Source organism: Triturus cristatus, chromosome 1_2 (assembly GCF_964204655.1).
Source record: "Triturus cristatus chromosome 1_2, aTriCri1.1, whole genome shotgun sequence".
In the NCBI taxonomy this organism is placed as follows: Eukaryota; Metazoa; Chordata; class Amphibia; order Caudata; family Salamandridae; genus Triturus; species Triturus cristatus.
Genome location: NC_140580.1, coordinates 585,429,523 through 585,446,483, shown reverse-complemented (window position 1 = coordinate 585,446,483; position 16,961 = coordinate 585,429,523). Strand labels below are relative to the sequence as shown.

At 48.3% G+C, this 16,961-nt stretch overlaps 1 protein-coding gene across 1 annotated transcript in view; it reads right to left on the bottom strand.

Moving 5' to 3' along the window:
- The window catches only part of TAF5 (TATA-box binding protein associated factor 5), a 205,516-nt gene that overhangs the window by 23,210 nt on the left and 165,345 nt on the right, over positions 1–16,961 (bottom strand). The gene's annotated exons all lie outside the window — the stretch shown is intronic.

The window sequence follows — 16,961 nt, the reverse complement described above, 5'->3', positions numbered from 1 at the left end:
GTCCCAAAGACTGTTTTAATGGTGGGCCCCAGGCAGTCAATAAAAACAAAGGCTATCGGACGTGCACGGTAGGCTTATGGCCTCCGACGTCCTGTGCGGTCAACTAGTTTCAGCCAGGCATTTTCTTCTACTGGCTTTCGTCAGGACCTTATATGTGTGGGGTGTTACAGGGGTTGTTATGAGTTTGTCAGTGCCCTGTGTGTAAAGCACACGCTACGGTGCTTATATGTGCAAGAGGTGTTTCCTCTCGGGTTGTACCTGTAGGGGGTTAAAAAAGGGGCGGGGGGAAAGAGGAGGGGAGGGGACAGACATAACATTTAAGTAAAGGCTCCTAGTAGTGGGCTAAAAGCTTATAGTGAGGCCGTACTAAGTGCCTAGAGGTGACCACGGACAAGGCGGTAGTGTTGGCATCCGTAGCGGGCAGTGAAAGAGTGGCCGGTCTCACAATATGCGTTATTGTGTGTGAAATTAGGCCTATGTACTGTAACCAGGGTTGGTAAAAACAGTAAAGTGGAGTTGCTTACACCGGATTATAGCGAACAACTCAGCATGGAGCTCAGCCGGGTGCCAGGACCATGTGCACTCTAAATAGGGGGAAGAAAAGGAAAAAGGCTGTTGGGGGAGGTGGGTGATATGCACCCAACAAGGTAACGGTAAAAAGGATGCACACACAGACACGGCCGGGGGCAGCATGAAAGGTGGCTGTACCGTTAGCTTGGTCAAGTTCAGGTACTTACTGCGCAAAGTTGCTGGACCCTCAATGAACCTGTTGTCCGGGCAGAGGCTCCGTGAGAAATGAGCTTCAGAGTAGAGAGCGCTTAAATACCTGTGGGAAGGGCCAGGTGTTGCTTGTTAGCTGGGTCAGGTGTTCTGGCCTGGGCACGAGTCATGGGGCGTATTCAGCTTCCTGTTGTCTCGAGGAGGTGCCTGTAGTAGAGGAAATGGAAGAAAGACTTGCATGCAGGTGTATGTAGCGCTCTCTCTAAATTATTTCCAAGGTGCAATTGGATGTCTAAGTTGCTAACATGTGCGTGCAAATGTGCGGATTATTTAGGGGAGTGCTAACCCATTAGGGGGAGTCGCGCTCCATCTGTGCACTGCAAAGGGGGGGCACCCTCTCTATTTAAATGTAAGCGGCAACTAGGCGGGGCTAAGAAGGTAACGTGTGTTCATATGCAGGGATGTTGCTGTATATTGACCTGCTAAAAAATGGGGGTGATGAACCCACTGTGCGGGGGCTCATGAGTATGTGTATGAAGGGTACACCGTGGGGTCATTATGGTCTCGTGTGGGTGTATACCCTGGCACAGTGTAGAGGGTCCAGGCAAGGCATCGAGTTTAGATGCCCTGCCAGCTGCAGTAAGGTTCACAGGGCATCAGTTGGCGGGATCTGACCACCGACTGGGACGCACTCACAGAAAAGAAACGGAACAAAATCAGGACCATTCTACATGGAGTAATCCTAACCCAATACCTACGAACAAACAGCGCACCTAAAGGTCTGCTAGTCACCAATGCGCCCAGGATCTTCCTAGATGATGCCACATTCCGGAAGGACTGGGCCCAGATAGCTTGGCACTGCACAAGAGACTGGTTGGTCCTCAATCAAAACCGCCAAACGCCTTTCGGACGCAATGATCATCGATATACAGGCCACCGAATCACATTTTAAAACTGCGATAACCATGTTCAAAAAGAAACTGGAAGAATCCAATAAAGAACTGAATTCGTATAAAGAGTACTTGACCCAAGCAAAGATAGCAAAATTTGACAAAGATTTAAAGAAATTAAATTACTCAAAAACCTACCCTTACACAGCGGACGATTAGATTCATCGGGGGACAACACCTCAATGTCCAGCGATTCCAGCTCAGGCTCTGTAAAACAACAAAGAAACAGAGGCCGGGGCCGTCGCTGGCAACAACCATGGGGAGGAAAACCACAGCCCAATCGGGCCTATGGACCCCCGATGTTCAACCACCCACAACAGAACCCCTACTTCGGATGGCCACCCCTGTACCACCAAGCACCCCAGAACTTCTATGGCCAACCCTACAGACCGCCTTTTTTAGGGCAGGGCGGCCGAACAAGAGGCCGCAGAAGAAATACACAACAGACACCCCATGTACACTGGACAGAGGAAGACGGACCGGTCAGCGCCAACACCCGCAACAAGGGCAAGGAACAACAACCGAGCACCAGCCGCTAACCAGGGAATTAGACACACCTTCCCTGGTCTTCAACCTATCCTCCATAGACTTAACCACTACTGAAGAAAAAGTACTGAATAAAGGCCTCTCCTTTGTCCCTACCAAGAGAGTTGACAAATTCCTCCTAAACACCGAACTAGCTGAGTTCTTCCGGAAGCTGAAGCTCCGCGCCTTTTTTGAGAGACAAGACACCAACAATGACACAAGGGAAACCAATGAGACGGGTCTACGACCCAAATCATATTCATGCCTCCACCTTCCAGTATACCTGTAGAAATCATTGCCTTCGAGCAGGTCGTCTACAATGAAGAAGAGAAAACCAACCAAACAGACTTACAACAACCTATCTCAAGAAGAACAGGCAGCTCTGAAAACCCTCCGAGACAATGACAACATTACCATCAAACCCGCCGACAAAGGCGGAGGGAATGTGATTCAGGACACCCAGGCTTACCGAGCAGAGTGCCAGAGACTCCTCGAAGACAACCATAATTACAGACGCCTTGACAGCGACCCTTCCAACCAACTCAAGCTAACAATCGCCAACCTGGTGACTACAGCTGCAAACAACAACCACATCTCCAAACAGGAGGCCACCTTCCTCTGCAACACACAAGCCCGGAAACCGTACTTTTACACAGTACTGAAGGTACACAAGGAAACAAGACCACCCCCGGGACGGCCGATTGTCTCAGGCTGCAACTCACTCCTAGAGCCTCTCTCCAGGTTTTGTGACTTTTTTCTTAACCCTCTAGTACAAGCTGCAACCACTTACATCAAGGACACCAAACATCTCCTGTCCCTCCTTCAAGACCTGGACTTTAACCCCACAACCCAGTTACTTGTGGGTCTGGACATTGAAAGCCTATACACAAGCCTGCCCCAAGATGACACCCTCAAGGTCTTAGAGAGAACTCTGACCAACTCACAATGGGAACACACCACACCAAGAGAATTTGTCCTAGACTGCGCCAGACTGGCATCAAAAGAAAACTTTTTTGAATTTGAGGGAACATACTATCTCCAAACAAACGGAACTTCTATGGGCAGTATTTTTGCTCCCAGCGTGGCGGGACTATACGTCTACCATCCGGAACAGTCACACATCCTCGAGCCCAACAACCCGTTCACGGAATCAATACTTTTCTGGCGTCGATACATTGATGACGTCCTCATGATATGGGAAGGCTCGGAGGAATCCTTGAAGACCTTCCTGACCTGGCTCAACACACGTGATCCCCACCTACGCTTCACGTACACCAGCAGCAAAGACCAGTTACCTTTCCTGGACCTACTGATCAAGGCCGCCAATGGTAAACTGTCAACAACCACATATTACAAACTCACGGCTAGAAATTCACTACTGGCCTTTGAAAGTTTCCACCCACGACCACTAAGGGAGAACCTGCCCTATGGCCAATTTCTACGCATAAGGCGCAATTGCAGCAATAAGGAGGACTACAACACACAGGCCACAGACCTCTCCCACAGATTACAACAACGGGGTTACCCAACAAGGATCATCAACAGGACCAAAAAACGGGCAAAGAACCAAAATAGAGACGCCCTCCTGGAAACACCGACCCGTCAAGAAACAACAACACCATTGACCTGTGTCACCACGTACAACCCTATCTCCAATACAGTGGCTAAAATCATCAAGAAAAATTGGAGAATCATCAACACGGGCAAACGAGACTGGGACCTGCCCCTTTTCGCCTATAAAAAAAAAAAAAGAAAAATGACAATAAATAAAATCGAGCAGCCTACGGGATCAACTCATCTCCACGCGGCCGAGAACCACGGAAACCATCACCAACCCCACACTACATCAAGTCTGGAACCTCCCTAAAGTCACAGGTCACTACCCCTGTGGCGACAGCAGCATCTGCCACCTCACGACACATACCAAAACCCTTGATCTGGAAAACGGAAAAACATGGCACCAACGTAAGCACACAAACTGTAATTCAACCAATCTAGTGTACTTGATTGAATGCCCATGCCAGCTCCGTTACGTGGGGATGACCACGAGAAAAATACGCACCAGAATCACTGAACACAGAAGTACGATTCGGTGCAAGAAGACTATCAGCAAACACACAGACCACTTCCTTAGGTTTGGACATACCACCAATGACCTCAGATGGACGGTCATTGAACATATCCCTGTCCACCCTACAGACAACGAGAAGCAGCTACTGTCCAAAGAACAACGCTGGATCTACAGATTGCCCACCCACACGGAGGGACTGAATGATAATATTCCGTGGAACAGCCTCAGCAGATGAGGCCCCCCCCCCCCCTTCTCAATCTAAGGGACGACATCAGATCCCGCCAACTGATGCCCTGTGAACCTTACTGCAGCCGGCAGGGCATCTAAACTCAATGCCTTGCCTGGACCCACTACACTGTGTCAGGGTATACACCCACATAATGACCCCACGGTGTACCCTTCATACACATACTCATGAGCCCTCACACAGTGGGTTCATCACCCCCATTTTTTAGCAGAGCCAATATGCAGCAACATCCCTGCATATGAACACACGTTACCTTCTTAGCCCCGCCTAGTTGTCGCTTACATTTAAATAGAGAGGGTGCCCCCCCTTTGCAGTGCACAGATGGAGCGCGACTCCCCCTAATGGGTTAGCACTCCCCTAAATAATCCGCACATTTGCACGCACGTTAGCAACTTAGACATCCAATTGCACCTTGGAAATAATTTAGAGAGCACGCTACATACACCTGCATGCGAGTCTTTCTTCCATTTCCTCTACTACAGGCACCTCCTCGAGACAACAGGAAGCTGAATACGCCCCATGACTCGTGCCCAGACCAGAACACCTGACCCAGCTAACAAGCAACACCTGGCCCTTCCCACAGGTATTTAAGCGCTCTCTACACTGAAGCTCATTTCTCACGGAGCCTCTGCCCAGGCAACAGGTTCATTGAGGGTCCAGCACCTTTGCGCAGTAAGTACCTGAACTTGACCAAGCTAACGGTACAGCCACCTTTCATGCTGCCCCGGCAGTGTCTGTGTGTGCATCCTTTTTACCGTTACCTTGTTGGGTGCATATCACCCACCTCGCCCAACAGCCTTTTTCCTTTTCTTCCCCCTATTTAGAGTGCACATGGTCCTGGCCCCCGGCTGAGCTCCATGCTGAGTTGTTCGCTATAATCAGGTGTAAGCAACTCCACTTTACTGTTTTTACGAACACTGGTTACAGTACATAGGCCTAATTTCACACACAATAACGCATATTGTGAGACCGGCCACTCTTTCACTGCCCGCCACTGACGCCAACACTACCGCCTTGTCCGTGGTCACCTCTAGGCACTTAGTACGGCCTCACTATAAGCTTTTAGCCCACTACTAGGAGCCTTTACTTAAATGTTATGTCTGTCCCCTCCCCCCTCCCCTTTTTTCCCCCTCCCCTTTCCCCCCCCCTTTTTTTACCCCCTACAGGTACAACCCGAGAGGAAACACCTCTTGCACATATAAGCACCGTAGCGTGTGCTTTACACACAGGGCACTGACAAACTCATAACAACCCCTGTAACACCCCACACATATAAGGTCCTGACGAAAGCCAGTAGAAGAAAAGGCCTGGCTGAAACTAATTGACCGCACAGGACGTCGGAGGCCATAAGCCTACTGTGCACGTCCGATAGCCTTTGTTTTTATTGACTGCCTGGGGCTCACCATTAATACAGTCTTTGGGACACCCAGGACAGTATTTTAAACCTCACTGAGAGCACACCCACAGCACCCTCACGAACCAAAAAAACCCGCTCCGCAGTAATCTGGCGTCGAAGCACACCTGAGGTACACTCGGAACCTCGGGTGGGGCCCAATGATGAAGCATGCCACCAACTAGGTTGGTGGGTGACGGCCTTCATAAAAACCTAATGGTTTTCCCCCAGACATCCAAACAATTTAAACAAGAGCTAGTTCTCATCGATTATTAACATATAAACTGGGGAAACGGACTAGCCTCTTTAGTTCTCCTCTCTCTTCTGGATTATAACATAGTCTGATTAATGCCCATGTCGGTATTCCAATGTTAAACTATTTAACTTTATGGCGAGTGAACACCTAGTGTTGAGCTCTGGTGCTGTGCTTAGAAATAAATCATGGGTTTAAACGCTCCCACTGCAGAGTTCCTTGTGTGTCCAGCAATTATCAAGCAACAATAAAAACGCCACAACAACGCTGGTGATTAATGTTCCTGCGGGAAGGTGATCGAGTTTTGTTTAGCGGCAGTTTTGACTCATCAGTGGAGGGTTAATGTGCCTGCTGCAAAGAATATAACTTTTCCTACAGACTGATTTTCTGCCGTTTGGTTCATAAAGTGTGTGATGTAAAGTGCTCTGACACCTCAAGCTGGTATGAGTAGCGCTATAAAACAAATTAATGCATGTGAAAAGAGGGCCTATGGAGAGAGGAGGGGCACTGTTGGAAGTGAGGGAAAACATGCAGCAGGAGGTCAGTGGAGAGGGGGCACCAAAACAAAGAGTGTCACATCAGGCACCACCTGTGCTACGGTAGGCACTGGGTCAACATGGCCTGAGCAGATGGTTCCTTTCAGCGAACGCCCTTGCAGCCTGCAGTTTGTTGCTCAGTAGGAATAGGTAGAAGAGGTTGACATTCCCTCCAACTTCTTTCTTCCTGATGCATTTAAGAAATATGTACAATGCAGAGTTCCATGACTTTGTACCACTCTGCAGTGTTAGTGGAGGCTGCAGGACTGTTTCGATTGCCCCTCTGAGGCCGAGAATGATGAGACACTGAAGTGAGGTTTGGGGAGGAGAGCAGAACAATGTGCATAAGAAGACAGTTGCTGCAGTTCCAGCCAAGAGCAGGACCTTTTGTCTTTATGGTGCTACATATGGTACACTCTCCCTAATTACATCTGCAAGCAGCCATAAGGACGTGACCAAATGCAAAACTGTAAAGTTTCCAAGGACCATGCCTGAGCAGCTCATTCGGTTCAAGTTGTTTACTTGCATTCTTGAACTTATGTTAGTCCATTATAACATTGGGACTAAGTCCCAAAATGCTAAGTAAATATCTGGTCTCGATAAGCTGCTCATTCATGGGCCCTCCAGGATGCAAATTTAGTTTTACGCCTCACTCTCTTTGAAGTTCACCAGCCGCCACTGATGGGGGAAGCACGTGTCAAGATTCCTCCCTAATTTAATCACAGTGCATTCCCAGAGACAGTGCACGACTTTCATTTGGACATGAAGTTTTGTTTTTTTGCGTTTTTACTTATTGCAAGCAAAGTACCTTTGAAGTACCCCCGTCATGTAAATTTCACTAATATGACTCACTGATTTATTTCCACCAGTGAAATGTTTACATTGCTACACTTAAACCAGAACAATATTTGTTCTGCTGGTAAGTGGTAAACCCACAGGAGATTGAATTGTTGAGTTGCCAATTATCTTATTTTTTTTTAACAAGTTTCTAGAATAGATACACCTTTCTTGTTACATTACTTTAAGTAAAACACCACTGTAATCTGGTCTGTAAGAATTGGGACTAAATAATCCAGTATCAGAGAGTGAAAGAAACGCGTTACTTACCTGTAACAGCAGTTATCCAGTATTGGTGTCTTTCATAGATTCACTTGCCTGAATCATTCCCCGTCGTCGAGACGGGAGCCTCCGGTACATAAAAAAGTAATGTCCTATAGACATACATAGAGAAAAATAGGCCTAAGGGCCTCCCCTTAGCAGCCTATCCTAGTCCTTATGTAAAAAGGACCAAACTCTTAGAGTCAGCCAATCAGCTATCACCTCCCTCTAGAACCTTCCTGGCAGGAGCCTCAGTCCCTCAGATTTTCGTACGCACCAAGCTAGGTAGGCGTAATATAGTTAGAGAGAGACGTGAGTCCTTCCAGGGGAGGCGGGAGGGTTGCATGTGAATCTATGAAAGACACCAATACTGGATAACTGCTGTTACAGGTAAGTAACGCGTTTCTTATCCAGTATTAGGGGTGTCTTTCATAGATTCACATGCCTGAATCAGAGTAGTTAGCAATACATTATGCACATTTCTGATGTAGCATGCCATATAGATATTTGAGATAATACACATATTACCATATCAGTTTGAAACATTGGCATACGTCAAAACAGTAAATCAGTAAAGAATGTGCATACCAGGATGGCGGGATGTTGGAAGGCTCACCTCACTGGAATAGATGGCGAAGCACCGCCTGGCCCACTGCCGCATCCTTCATAAGTTCGGATAGAAATTTGGGGGAGATTCTATATGGAATGACAGAGGCTGGAATCTGGACTAAATTTTTCGATAAATAGTATACCTCTGACACCATTAATCACACGTTTTTTATGTCAGCTAGTCTATTTAATGACTGCGATTGATGACATTTGTTTCATTTGCTTGATTTGTTTAAACAGTATAAACACTACTTCATCTCTTGTGACACATTATTATATACAGTGACATATATATACATTTGTACAGTGACTACGTGAAGTATCAAAAAATACAATTACAGTGAATTTGAAAATGTACAAAAGATAAATCAATTTAACATATGAAACAATCAAAAAAATCAATTTTTCATTAATTGTATGTCCGAAATGGGTTGTCTGTGAGGACTTTTGGCTAGTTGGGTCCTGTAGTCCCGGCTATAGTTGCGGTCCTGAGCAGAGTCAATTTCAAGACTCAAAAAGTTTATTGGGGCATACTTTAATTTATTTTAATATGTATGCTCTGGGGGGCACTGTTATAAATTACTTTCCCCTTCTACTACTATTGATCTCTGCTTTTTTCGCCGACGCGTTTCGACCTGTAACAATGGGGACCTGTGTCTTGGTTCTGAGGTCGTCTTCAGGGCTGTTCTATAGATGGGGTTCGGACTTGTCTCGGCTCTTCGAACGTGTGTGATCGCTTGTTTGTCTTTATCTTGCCGTTCCGCTGATGGGCTGCCGGCTCAAATGGGTGATTTTTGCTCTGACTTGTTTCTCTCTTTCGCAGTGTCAGGTTTCTATTTTAATCTCTGGGGACTCCGGCGTTGATTTCACGGTCTCTGCTGTTCTCGTGTTTCCGGCATTTCCAAGGTTGCTTCAACCAGTCAGAGCAAAAATCACCCATTTGAGCCGGCAGCCCATCAGCGATTTATCTTTTGTACATTTTCAAATTCACTGTAATTGTATTTTTTGATACTTCACGTAGTCACTGTACAAATGTATATATATGTCACTGTATATAATAATGTGTCACAAGAGATGAAGTAGTGTTTATACTGTTTAAACAAATCAAGCAAATGAAACAAATGTCATCAATCGCAGTCATTAAATAGACTAGCTGACATAAAAAACGTGTGATTAATGGTGTCAGAGGTATACTATTTATCGAAAAATCCTTCATAAGTTCGGCATCTAGGCAGTAGTGTCTGGAGAAGGTGTGCGGTGACTTCCAAGTCGCCGCTCTACAGATGTCCAAAATCGGCACTCCAGCGAACAGCGCTGCTGATGTGGACACCGCTCTGGTGGAGTGCGCTTCCACCCTGTCTCTCAAAGGCCGTCCGGCCCCGTCATGGCAGAATGCTATTGCTGAGGAGATCCACCTTGAGATGCTCTGTTTTGTTAGAGGCATACCCAACCTTGGCCTACTGTAGGCCACAAATAGCTGTGAAGACTTCCTGAAGCTCTTTGTTTTGTCTATGTAAAACTTAAGACACCGTTTGAGATCCAGAGAGTGGAGTGTCCTTTCTGCTGCCGTGGTAGGGTTCGCAAAGAAGGAACGTAGAACCACCGGCTCGTTGAGGTGAAAGTCTGAAGGCACTTTCGGTATGAACTTGGGATTTGTCCTCAGCACCACCCTGTCCTGTTTGAACTGCATGAAGGGTTCCTGAATGGAGAGAGCTTGCAGCTCGCTGACTCTCCTGGCAGATGTTAGAGCGAGCAACAGAGCCGTTTTCCATGAGATGTACTTGATGGAAGCTCGATGAATGGGCTCAAAAGGGTGCTTCATGAGTTGGTTAAGGACCAAGTTGAGGTGCCACGTCGGTGGGACCCGTCGAGGTCTTGGGAAGGACCTATATAGCCCCTTGAGGAACTGTTTGATAAGCCTACTGGACCAGAGAGACGGGCCTTTGTAAGTCCTGGTAAAACGTGAAATTGCCGCCAGATGCACCTTTATGGATGCATGCGCCAATCCCGACTGTGCCAAGTGTAGTAGATATGGCAATATCTGTTCAGGTGTGATATGGAGTGGTCTCAGGCCTTTCTCTAAACACCATACGCAGAAGCGCTTCCATTTGAGAGAGTAGGTTTTGTTGGTACTGTCCGCCCTCGCTTTTGCTAGCACGTCCCTGCAGTCCTGCGGGATGTTTAAATGGCAGAACTCTCTGTGCTCAGGAGCCAGGCCGATAACCTGAGCGATTGCAGGTTCGGGAATTACACCTGCCCGTTGGACATCGTCAGCAGGTTCGGGTGCTGTTTTAGACGAATCGGTGTCCTGATGGAGGCGATGAAGGTCCGAGAACCAGTGCTGCCTCGGCCAGAACGGGGCAATTAGGATCAGGGTACAAGGCTCCGCCTTCATCTTCCTGAGGACCCTGGAAATCATCGGGAACGGCGGAAAAGCGTACGCAAATACGCTGAACCAGCCTATGGAGAAGGCATTTCCGAGCGACCTTGGTTGGGGATGCCAGCTTGCGTAGCTTGGGCATTTGGCGTTCTCCCTGGTGGCGAACAGGTCGATTCCTGGGACTCCCCATTCTGAGAATACGTGTGTTAGCGAATTCGCGTCGAGTTCCCACTCGTGGGAGAGGGATTTTTGCCTGCTTAGGGCGTCTGCAATGGTGTTGTCCTTGCCAGGGACATAGTCCGCTCTGAGAGTGATCCCATGGAGAACAAGCCAGTTCCAGATCTTTTGCGATTCGCGTGGTAGAGTGAGCGAACGCGTTCCTCCCTGTTTGTTTAGATAGTGCATCGTCGTGGTGTTGTCCGTTCTGACGAGCACCTGGGAGTTCTGGATGCGTGGTAAAAAGGCTTGCAGCGCTAGATACACAGCCCTCAACTCCAGAAGATTGATATGGAGATGTTGCTCCTGATCTGACCATTTGCCACTCACTCTGAGGTCCTGAAGGACAGCTCCCCAGCCCGCCAGAGATGCATCGGTGGTGATCACAAGTGGCGCTGCTGGAAGCAGGAACGGCAGTCCCATAGACAGATTCCTGTAATCTTTCCACCATTCGAGGCTTTTGGATATTCGCGGTGTTATCCTCACAATGCACTGGTTCGTGAGGGCTTCTTGCAATGGACGCATCCGAGGCCTGCAGTGAGGGATGAGGAGTATACAAGAAGACATCATTCCCAGGAGTGATTTGAAGGTGCGAACTCTTAGGGACTTCCTTGATGCCACCGCCGTGGCCAGCGATATTATCTTGTTTTTTCTTTCTTCTGAAGGAAATGCCCTCGCGCATTCCGTATTCAAGGTCGCCCCGAGGAAGGTGATGCTTCTTGTTGGGGACATATAGGATTTCTGAAGATTGAGAGTCAATCCTAGATGTTGGAAAAGATTGGTACAGGCGTTGGAGGATTTGGTTGCGCCTGCAGCTGTGGGTGCCTTTACCAGCCAGTCGTCGAGGTAGGGGAACACTTGGTGACCCATTTGACGCAGGAAAGCTGCCACAGGAGAAAGGCACTTGGTGAAAATCCGCGGAGCGGATTTGAGGCCAAACGGCAGGACCTTGAATTGGTAGTGCTGTCCTGCCATCTCGAAACGTAGAAACTTCCTGTGCCCCCTGAGTATCGGGATGTGATAGTAGGCATCCTGAAGATCCAAGGATGTCATGAAATCTCCTTTTTCTAGAATGCCTAGAATTTCTTGGAGCGTTACCATCCTGAACGACTGACTCTTCAGGAAAGAGTTGAGTGCCCTGAGATCTAGAATGGGCCTCCACTTCTTTTCTTTCTTGCGTATCAGAAAGAAGCGGGAATAGAATCCTTTCTCCCTCTGAGCCGATGGAACCCGCTCGATCGCTCCTTTCTTCAACATCTCCGATATTTCGCGGAGTAGCAGTCGCAGATGTTTGTGTGGGAACCTGCGGGGAGGGGTTGCAGGTGGGATGGTGGTAAATTCTAGGGAATGGCCGAATCTTAGGAGTTGGAGTACCCAGCGATCCGTGGTGATGAGGCGCCAATTTTCCAGGAAATGGGTCAATTTTCCTCCAATTTTTAATGAGGGAGATGGTATCTGGACTGGCTGGAGTAACTGGTCACTGGCGTCCGCCGGTGCCCCTCTTTTGGTTCTTACCCCTGAAGTTAGATCTTCCATACGAAGACTGCCGACCTTGTTGCTGCTTCTGCTGGTACTGGGTCTTATTCTGGAAGGAATACGAAGACCTATTCTGGTAGGATCCGCTGTAGGAGGACTGGCCTCTAGATTTGTTGCCCCGAAAGGACGGATTCCTTGCCTGCAAGGTTCCAAGCGCTCTAGCCGTGTCAGTGTCCTTCTTGATAGCTTGGAGCGCCTCATCAATTTTATCCCCGAAAAGATGTTGTCCGTCGAAGGGCATGTCCAGTACCTTCGTCTGCACTTCCTGCCTGAACGATGTTGCCTTCAGCCATCCCTGCCGGCGCGGGACTGCAGCCCCAGCCAGTTGACGAAAGCCTGTCATGGCCACGTCTATGGCACAGTCAATGATCTCGGCCGCCGAGGTTTGGCCCTCCGAAAGTAGTGCCTTGACCTCCTCCTGAACTGCGCTTGGCAGCTCTGCTAAATATGGGGCTATATCCTCCCAAAGTTGGCGGTTATAACGCCCTAACAGGGCTATGGAGTTGGCCACCTTGATGGTCATTGCCGAAGTGGTCGAAAACCTTTTGCCAATTGTGTCCAATTTTCTGCCTTCCTTGTCCGGTGGGGCTGACAGAGGAGAGGAAGGATTACGAGAATTTTTCTGGGCCGCTTGGGTCACGACCGAATCCGGTTTCGGGTGTCCATTAAGGCAAGCTGGTGCCGTGGATGGAGCTTTGTACTTTTTATCCAGGCGTGGAACAACCGCCGGTACGGAAGCCGGCGTCAGCATTAATTTCTTTCCCTGGTCCCAGAGAAAGTCAATGATAGGGATTGACTTCGTCGTCTTCTTCGTCTGCTCCTTAAAGTCATGCAAGAAGCACTCAGTCTCCGTCGATTCCATGACCATATGAAACCGTGTCGCTGCTCGTTCAACTATCTTATGAAAACCGCCAATATCCACTGGCGGTGAATCAGCTTGGCGCGGTTGTGGGGAAGGTGGGGAGGATGCCACATACTCCTCCTCCTCATCCTGGTCCGTGTGGTCTTCCTGGACCTCCCCCTCTTCCATCTCCTCAGGCTCCTCATCCGATGACTCTATCACCTGAGGTGGCGGATTCACGTGGCAGACCTGAGTCGCTGGTCGTGATTGCTTTGGGGCTGTCGTTGGTGGAATTGTAGTAGGCACTGGGCCCCCTGTGTCCAGTGCTGGCGATTCCGGGAAACGTTGCTTGTAGTCCCGGATAAGGTATTTGAGGTCATTAACGATCGACAGGGGAAGGCATACCATCGGGGTGACCTCCGTGCGAACCTGTTCCTGGACGGGGCGTTCCTGCCCGCTCATCTCCTCCTGCTCCTCGTCCGTGCTTTGACATACAGCTCAGAAGGGGAAGTAGCCTGATCAAAGAGCTCTTCTTCCGACTCCTCACTCTGAAGAATCTCCATAGGCAAATTGGTTTGCACCTTACTTGGAGACGTCGTTTCCGGTGTAATCTGTGGTCTGGTCGGTTTGCCAGATGCCGATACCTCTACAGGAACCCCTGCTGTCTTCCGTGCTGACATTCCTACTAGTTCGGATTTCCCCATGGACGACGACGACTTTCCCGTCGACGATACCGTCGTCATGGTCTTCGCCGATGGCGTCTCCGTCGACGATATTCTCCTAGTCGACGACGCCCTCGTCGTCGACGCCCTCGTCGTCGACGCCCTCGTCGTCGACGCCCTCGTCGTCGACGCCCTCGTCGTCGACGCCCTCGTCGTCGACGCCCTCGTCGTCGACGCCTTCGTCGTCGACGCCCTCGTCGTCGACGCCCTCGTCGTCGACGCCCTCGTCGTCGACGCCTTCGTCGTCGACGCCCTCGTCGTCGACGCCCTCGTCGTCGACGCCTTCGTCGTCGACGTCTTCCGTCGACGGTGGACTCCTCATCCACGATGTCGTCGACGACGGGACAATCTTTGTCGTCGACGATGACTTAAGACGCCGACGACGGTTTTAGCAGTATAATAGACGAAATAGGAGTACCTGCTGACGACGATGAAGGGGTGGTCGTCGTCGACGAGAAAACGGACGACGCTGTCGTTGTGGACACGGTTGTCGTCGCTGTGGAGACATGACCTGGCGCCCTTTTTTGCGCTGAGGAAGGTGTCGCAATTTTGCTGGCCGACAGGGTAGGCTTCTTAAAAGTCAGAGAGTCCTTGTCAGACACTGAAGATTTCGAAGATCTTGCCTCTGAAGACTTCTTGTGTGTCTTCATAGGAGGATCGTCTGAGGGGCCAGGAGACGTCACTCTCGGCCTCTTCAGGGAGACTTCAGAGGTTCCGGAAAAGCTCGCCTCTGAGGATACCACACTCTCCCTGTCCTTGGGCCTGTCCAGCCAGATAAGAAGACGACCCTCTCTGTCTCTCAAGGTCTTGTGAGGGAAAGACCTACATATTTTACAGTCCTTAGGGTCATGCTTGTCGTCCACATGAAGCCTCTTCTTCCCACATGAAGAGCAAGCCCTGAAAAGGGCTTTCTTCTGGGATTCAGACATGCCAGGAGTTGTAGAAGAAATAAACACTCACTGCAGTAATAAGAGGCCTGAAGTGGTCTGCGTTCAATCCTTGAAGTAGAAAGCCACCAAAAAAGTGAACAATCTGGTTTGAAAGAAATCCTGAGGAGAACTCAGGCTGGAGACTCCCTAGCACAACGTGCGGTAGAAAATCTGAGGGACTGAGGCTCCTGCCAGGAAGGTTCTAGAGGGAGGTGATAGCTGATTGGCTGACTCTAAGAGTTTGGTCCTTTTTACATAAGGACTAGGATAGGCTGCTAAGGGGAGGCCCTTAGGCCTATTTATCTCTATGTATGTCTATAGGACATTACTTTTTTATGTACCGGAGGCTCCCGTCTCGACGACGGGGAATGATTCAGGCATGTGAATCTATGAAAGACACCCCTAATACTGGATAACAGATTTAATGTCAAGCATAATGTTTTCAGCTCCAACTAATTACATGCATGTATGTATTGCAAGTGCCCGCCAATCAGCGCAAGAGACGTCTTTTGTAATACCACTGACTTGAATTGGTTCTATAAAATATGTTCCTACTGTCATTTTCGCTTCTTTACTACCTTACCACTGATGACCACTCAATCCTCCTAGTTCCTTAACAATTAGATGGGCACTCCTGGACCAGTCTCATTGAAGGCAGGGATTGAGTTTAAGGTAAATTCAGGATGTCATCATACCTAGTACCTTTACAAAAGTCCCCACTGTCCGGGACTGAGAGGAATGGTAAAAACGAATAACGTAATTACATTATCAGTTTGTTTTTGGAAACTGCTATTCTCACCAGGTTCATCTAGTCTTCCAAGAAGGTCTTTTGCTGTGGTGTAATGGGAGAGGACTGTAAAGCCCAACTAGTAAAGTGACTGAATCATTCAGATACCATTATGACATTCTAGAAAGTTATTCACTTCAAACAACTATCCTGGATGGATGCACATCTATGGCATCCTGCCTTAGACACACTGGCACAACTTCCAAACATTTTGTGAATAAGCATGGTGCCAACCTTGGCAAAAAGCAGACTCTTGAATTGGCAAGGATCCCCCACCTCCCCACTGCAATAAACCTGAATTCTTTTTGATGTTTGTGATGTGGTTATGCCCAACTTCTAACTCTAAAGTGGTGTGTCTCATTAGGAGTATAAAGAGCTACATCAATGTGTTTACAAACATTTACAGTGTAGTATTTGTGTTCCGGGCTTTTGCTAGGTTTGCACTATGCAAAAATCACAAACATAAATATAGCACTGCAACAATGTCACCTTGAATGTCAATGTCTCACCTAGGCAGCGCATGTGCATTTTCTCTTCAAGACATGCTGTATCTACAATATGGACTTCAAGCACTGCCTACATTTTTAATTGGTTCCCATTACTGTTCTTTGTAAATGCTGGCTTTTGTTTGGTGAATACACTTAGTAGTCCCTCCTTTTGGACTTCTGTATCTTCCCATGAGGACTAGCCCTGTTACATGTGCTCTTGCTCTTCAGGTTTAGTACACTTCAAGAGCACCCTTTTTTTGTTGGCCTGCCTCTGCTCATGTTAAATGTTCATGTTTTGTATACTTCCTGCACGCTTGCTCTCCTCCTCATTATTTACAGGGCAGCAGCAGTAAAAAGCACTCCCCCCCCCAGACCCAGCTACGTGACATGCCTTAAAGAGTAGTTACAAAAACACTTGTTTTTTTCCGTCAAGATCCCCTTTGAAAATCGCACAGAGGCATTGATAGATGGCAGCATTTTGTTGTACTTACATTTTTCACATTGGCATGTCTCAGCCTTTTATTTTTGGAAGGCACGGGTAGGGACCGGTACACTTGTTCTTCTGCACTGGAGCACCAATCCATTCAGTGTGTCCATGTATAAACAGGACTAGTATTTCTGTATTATAGGACATGTCCACTCTGTGGTAAAATGTACCCT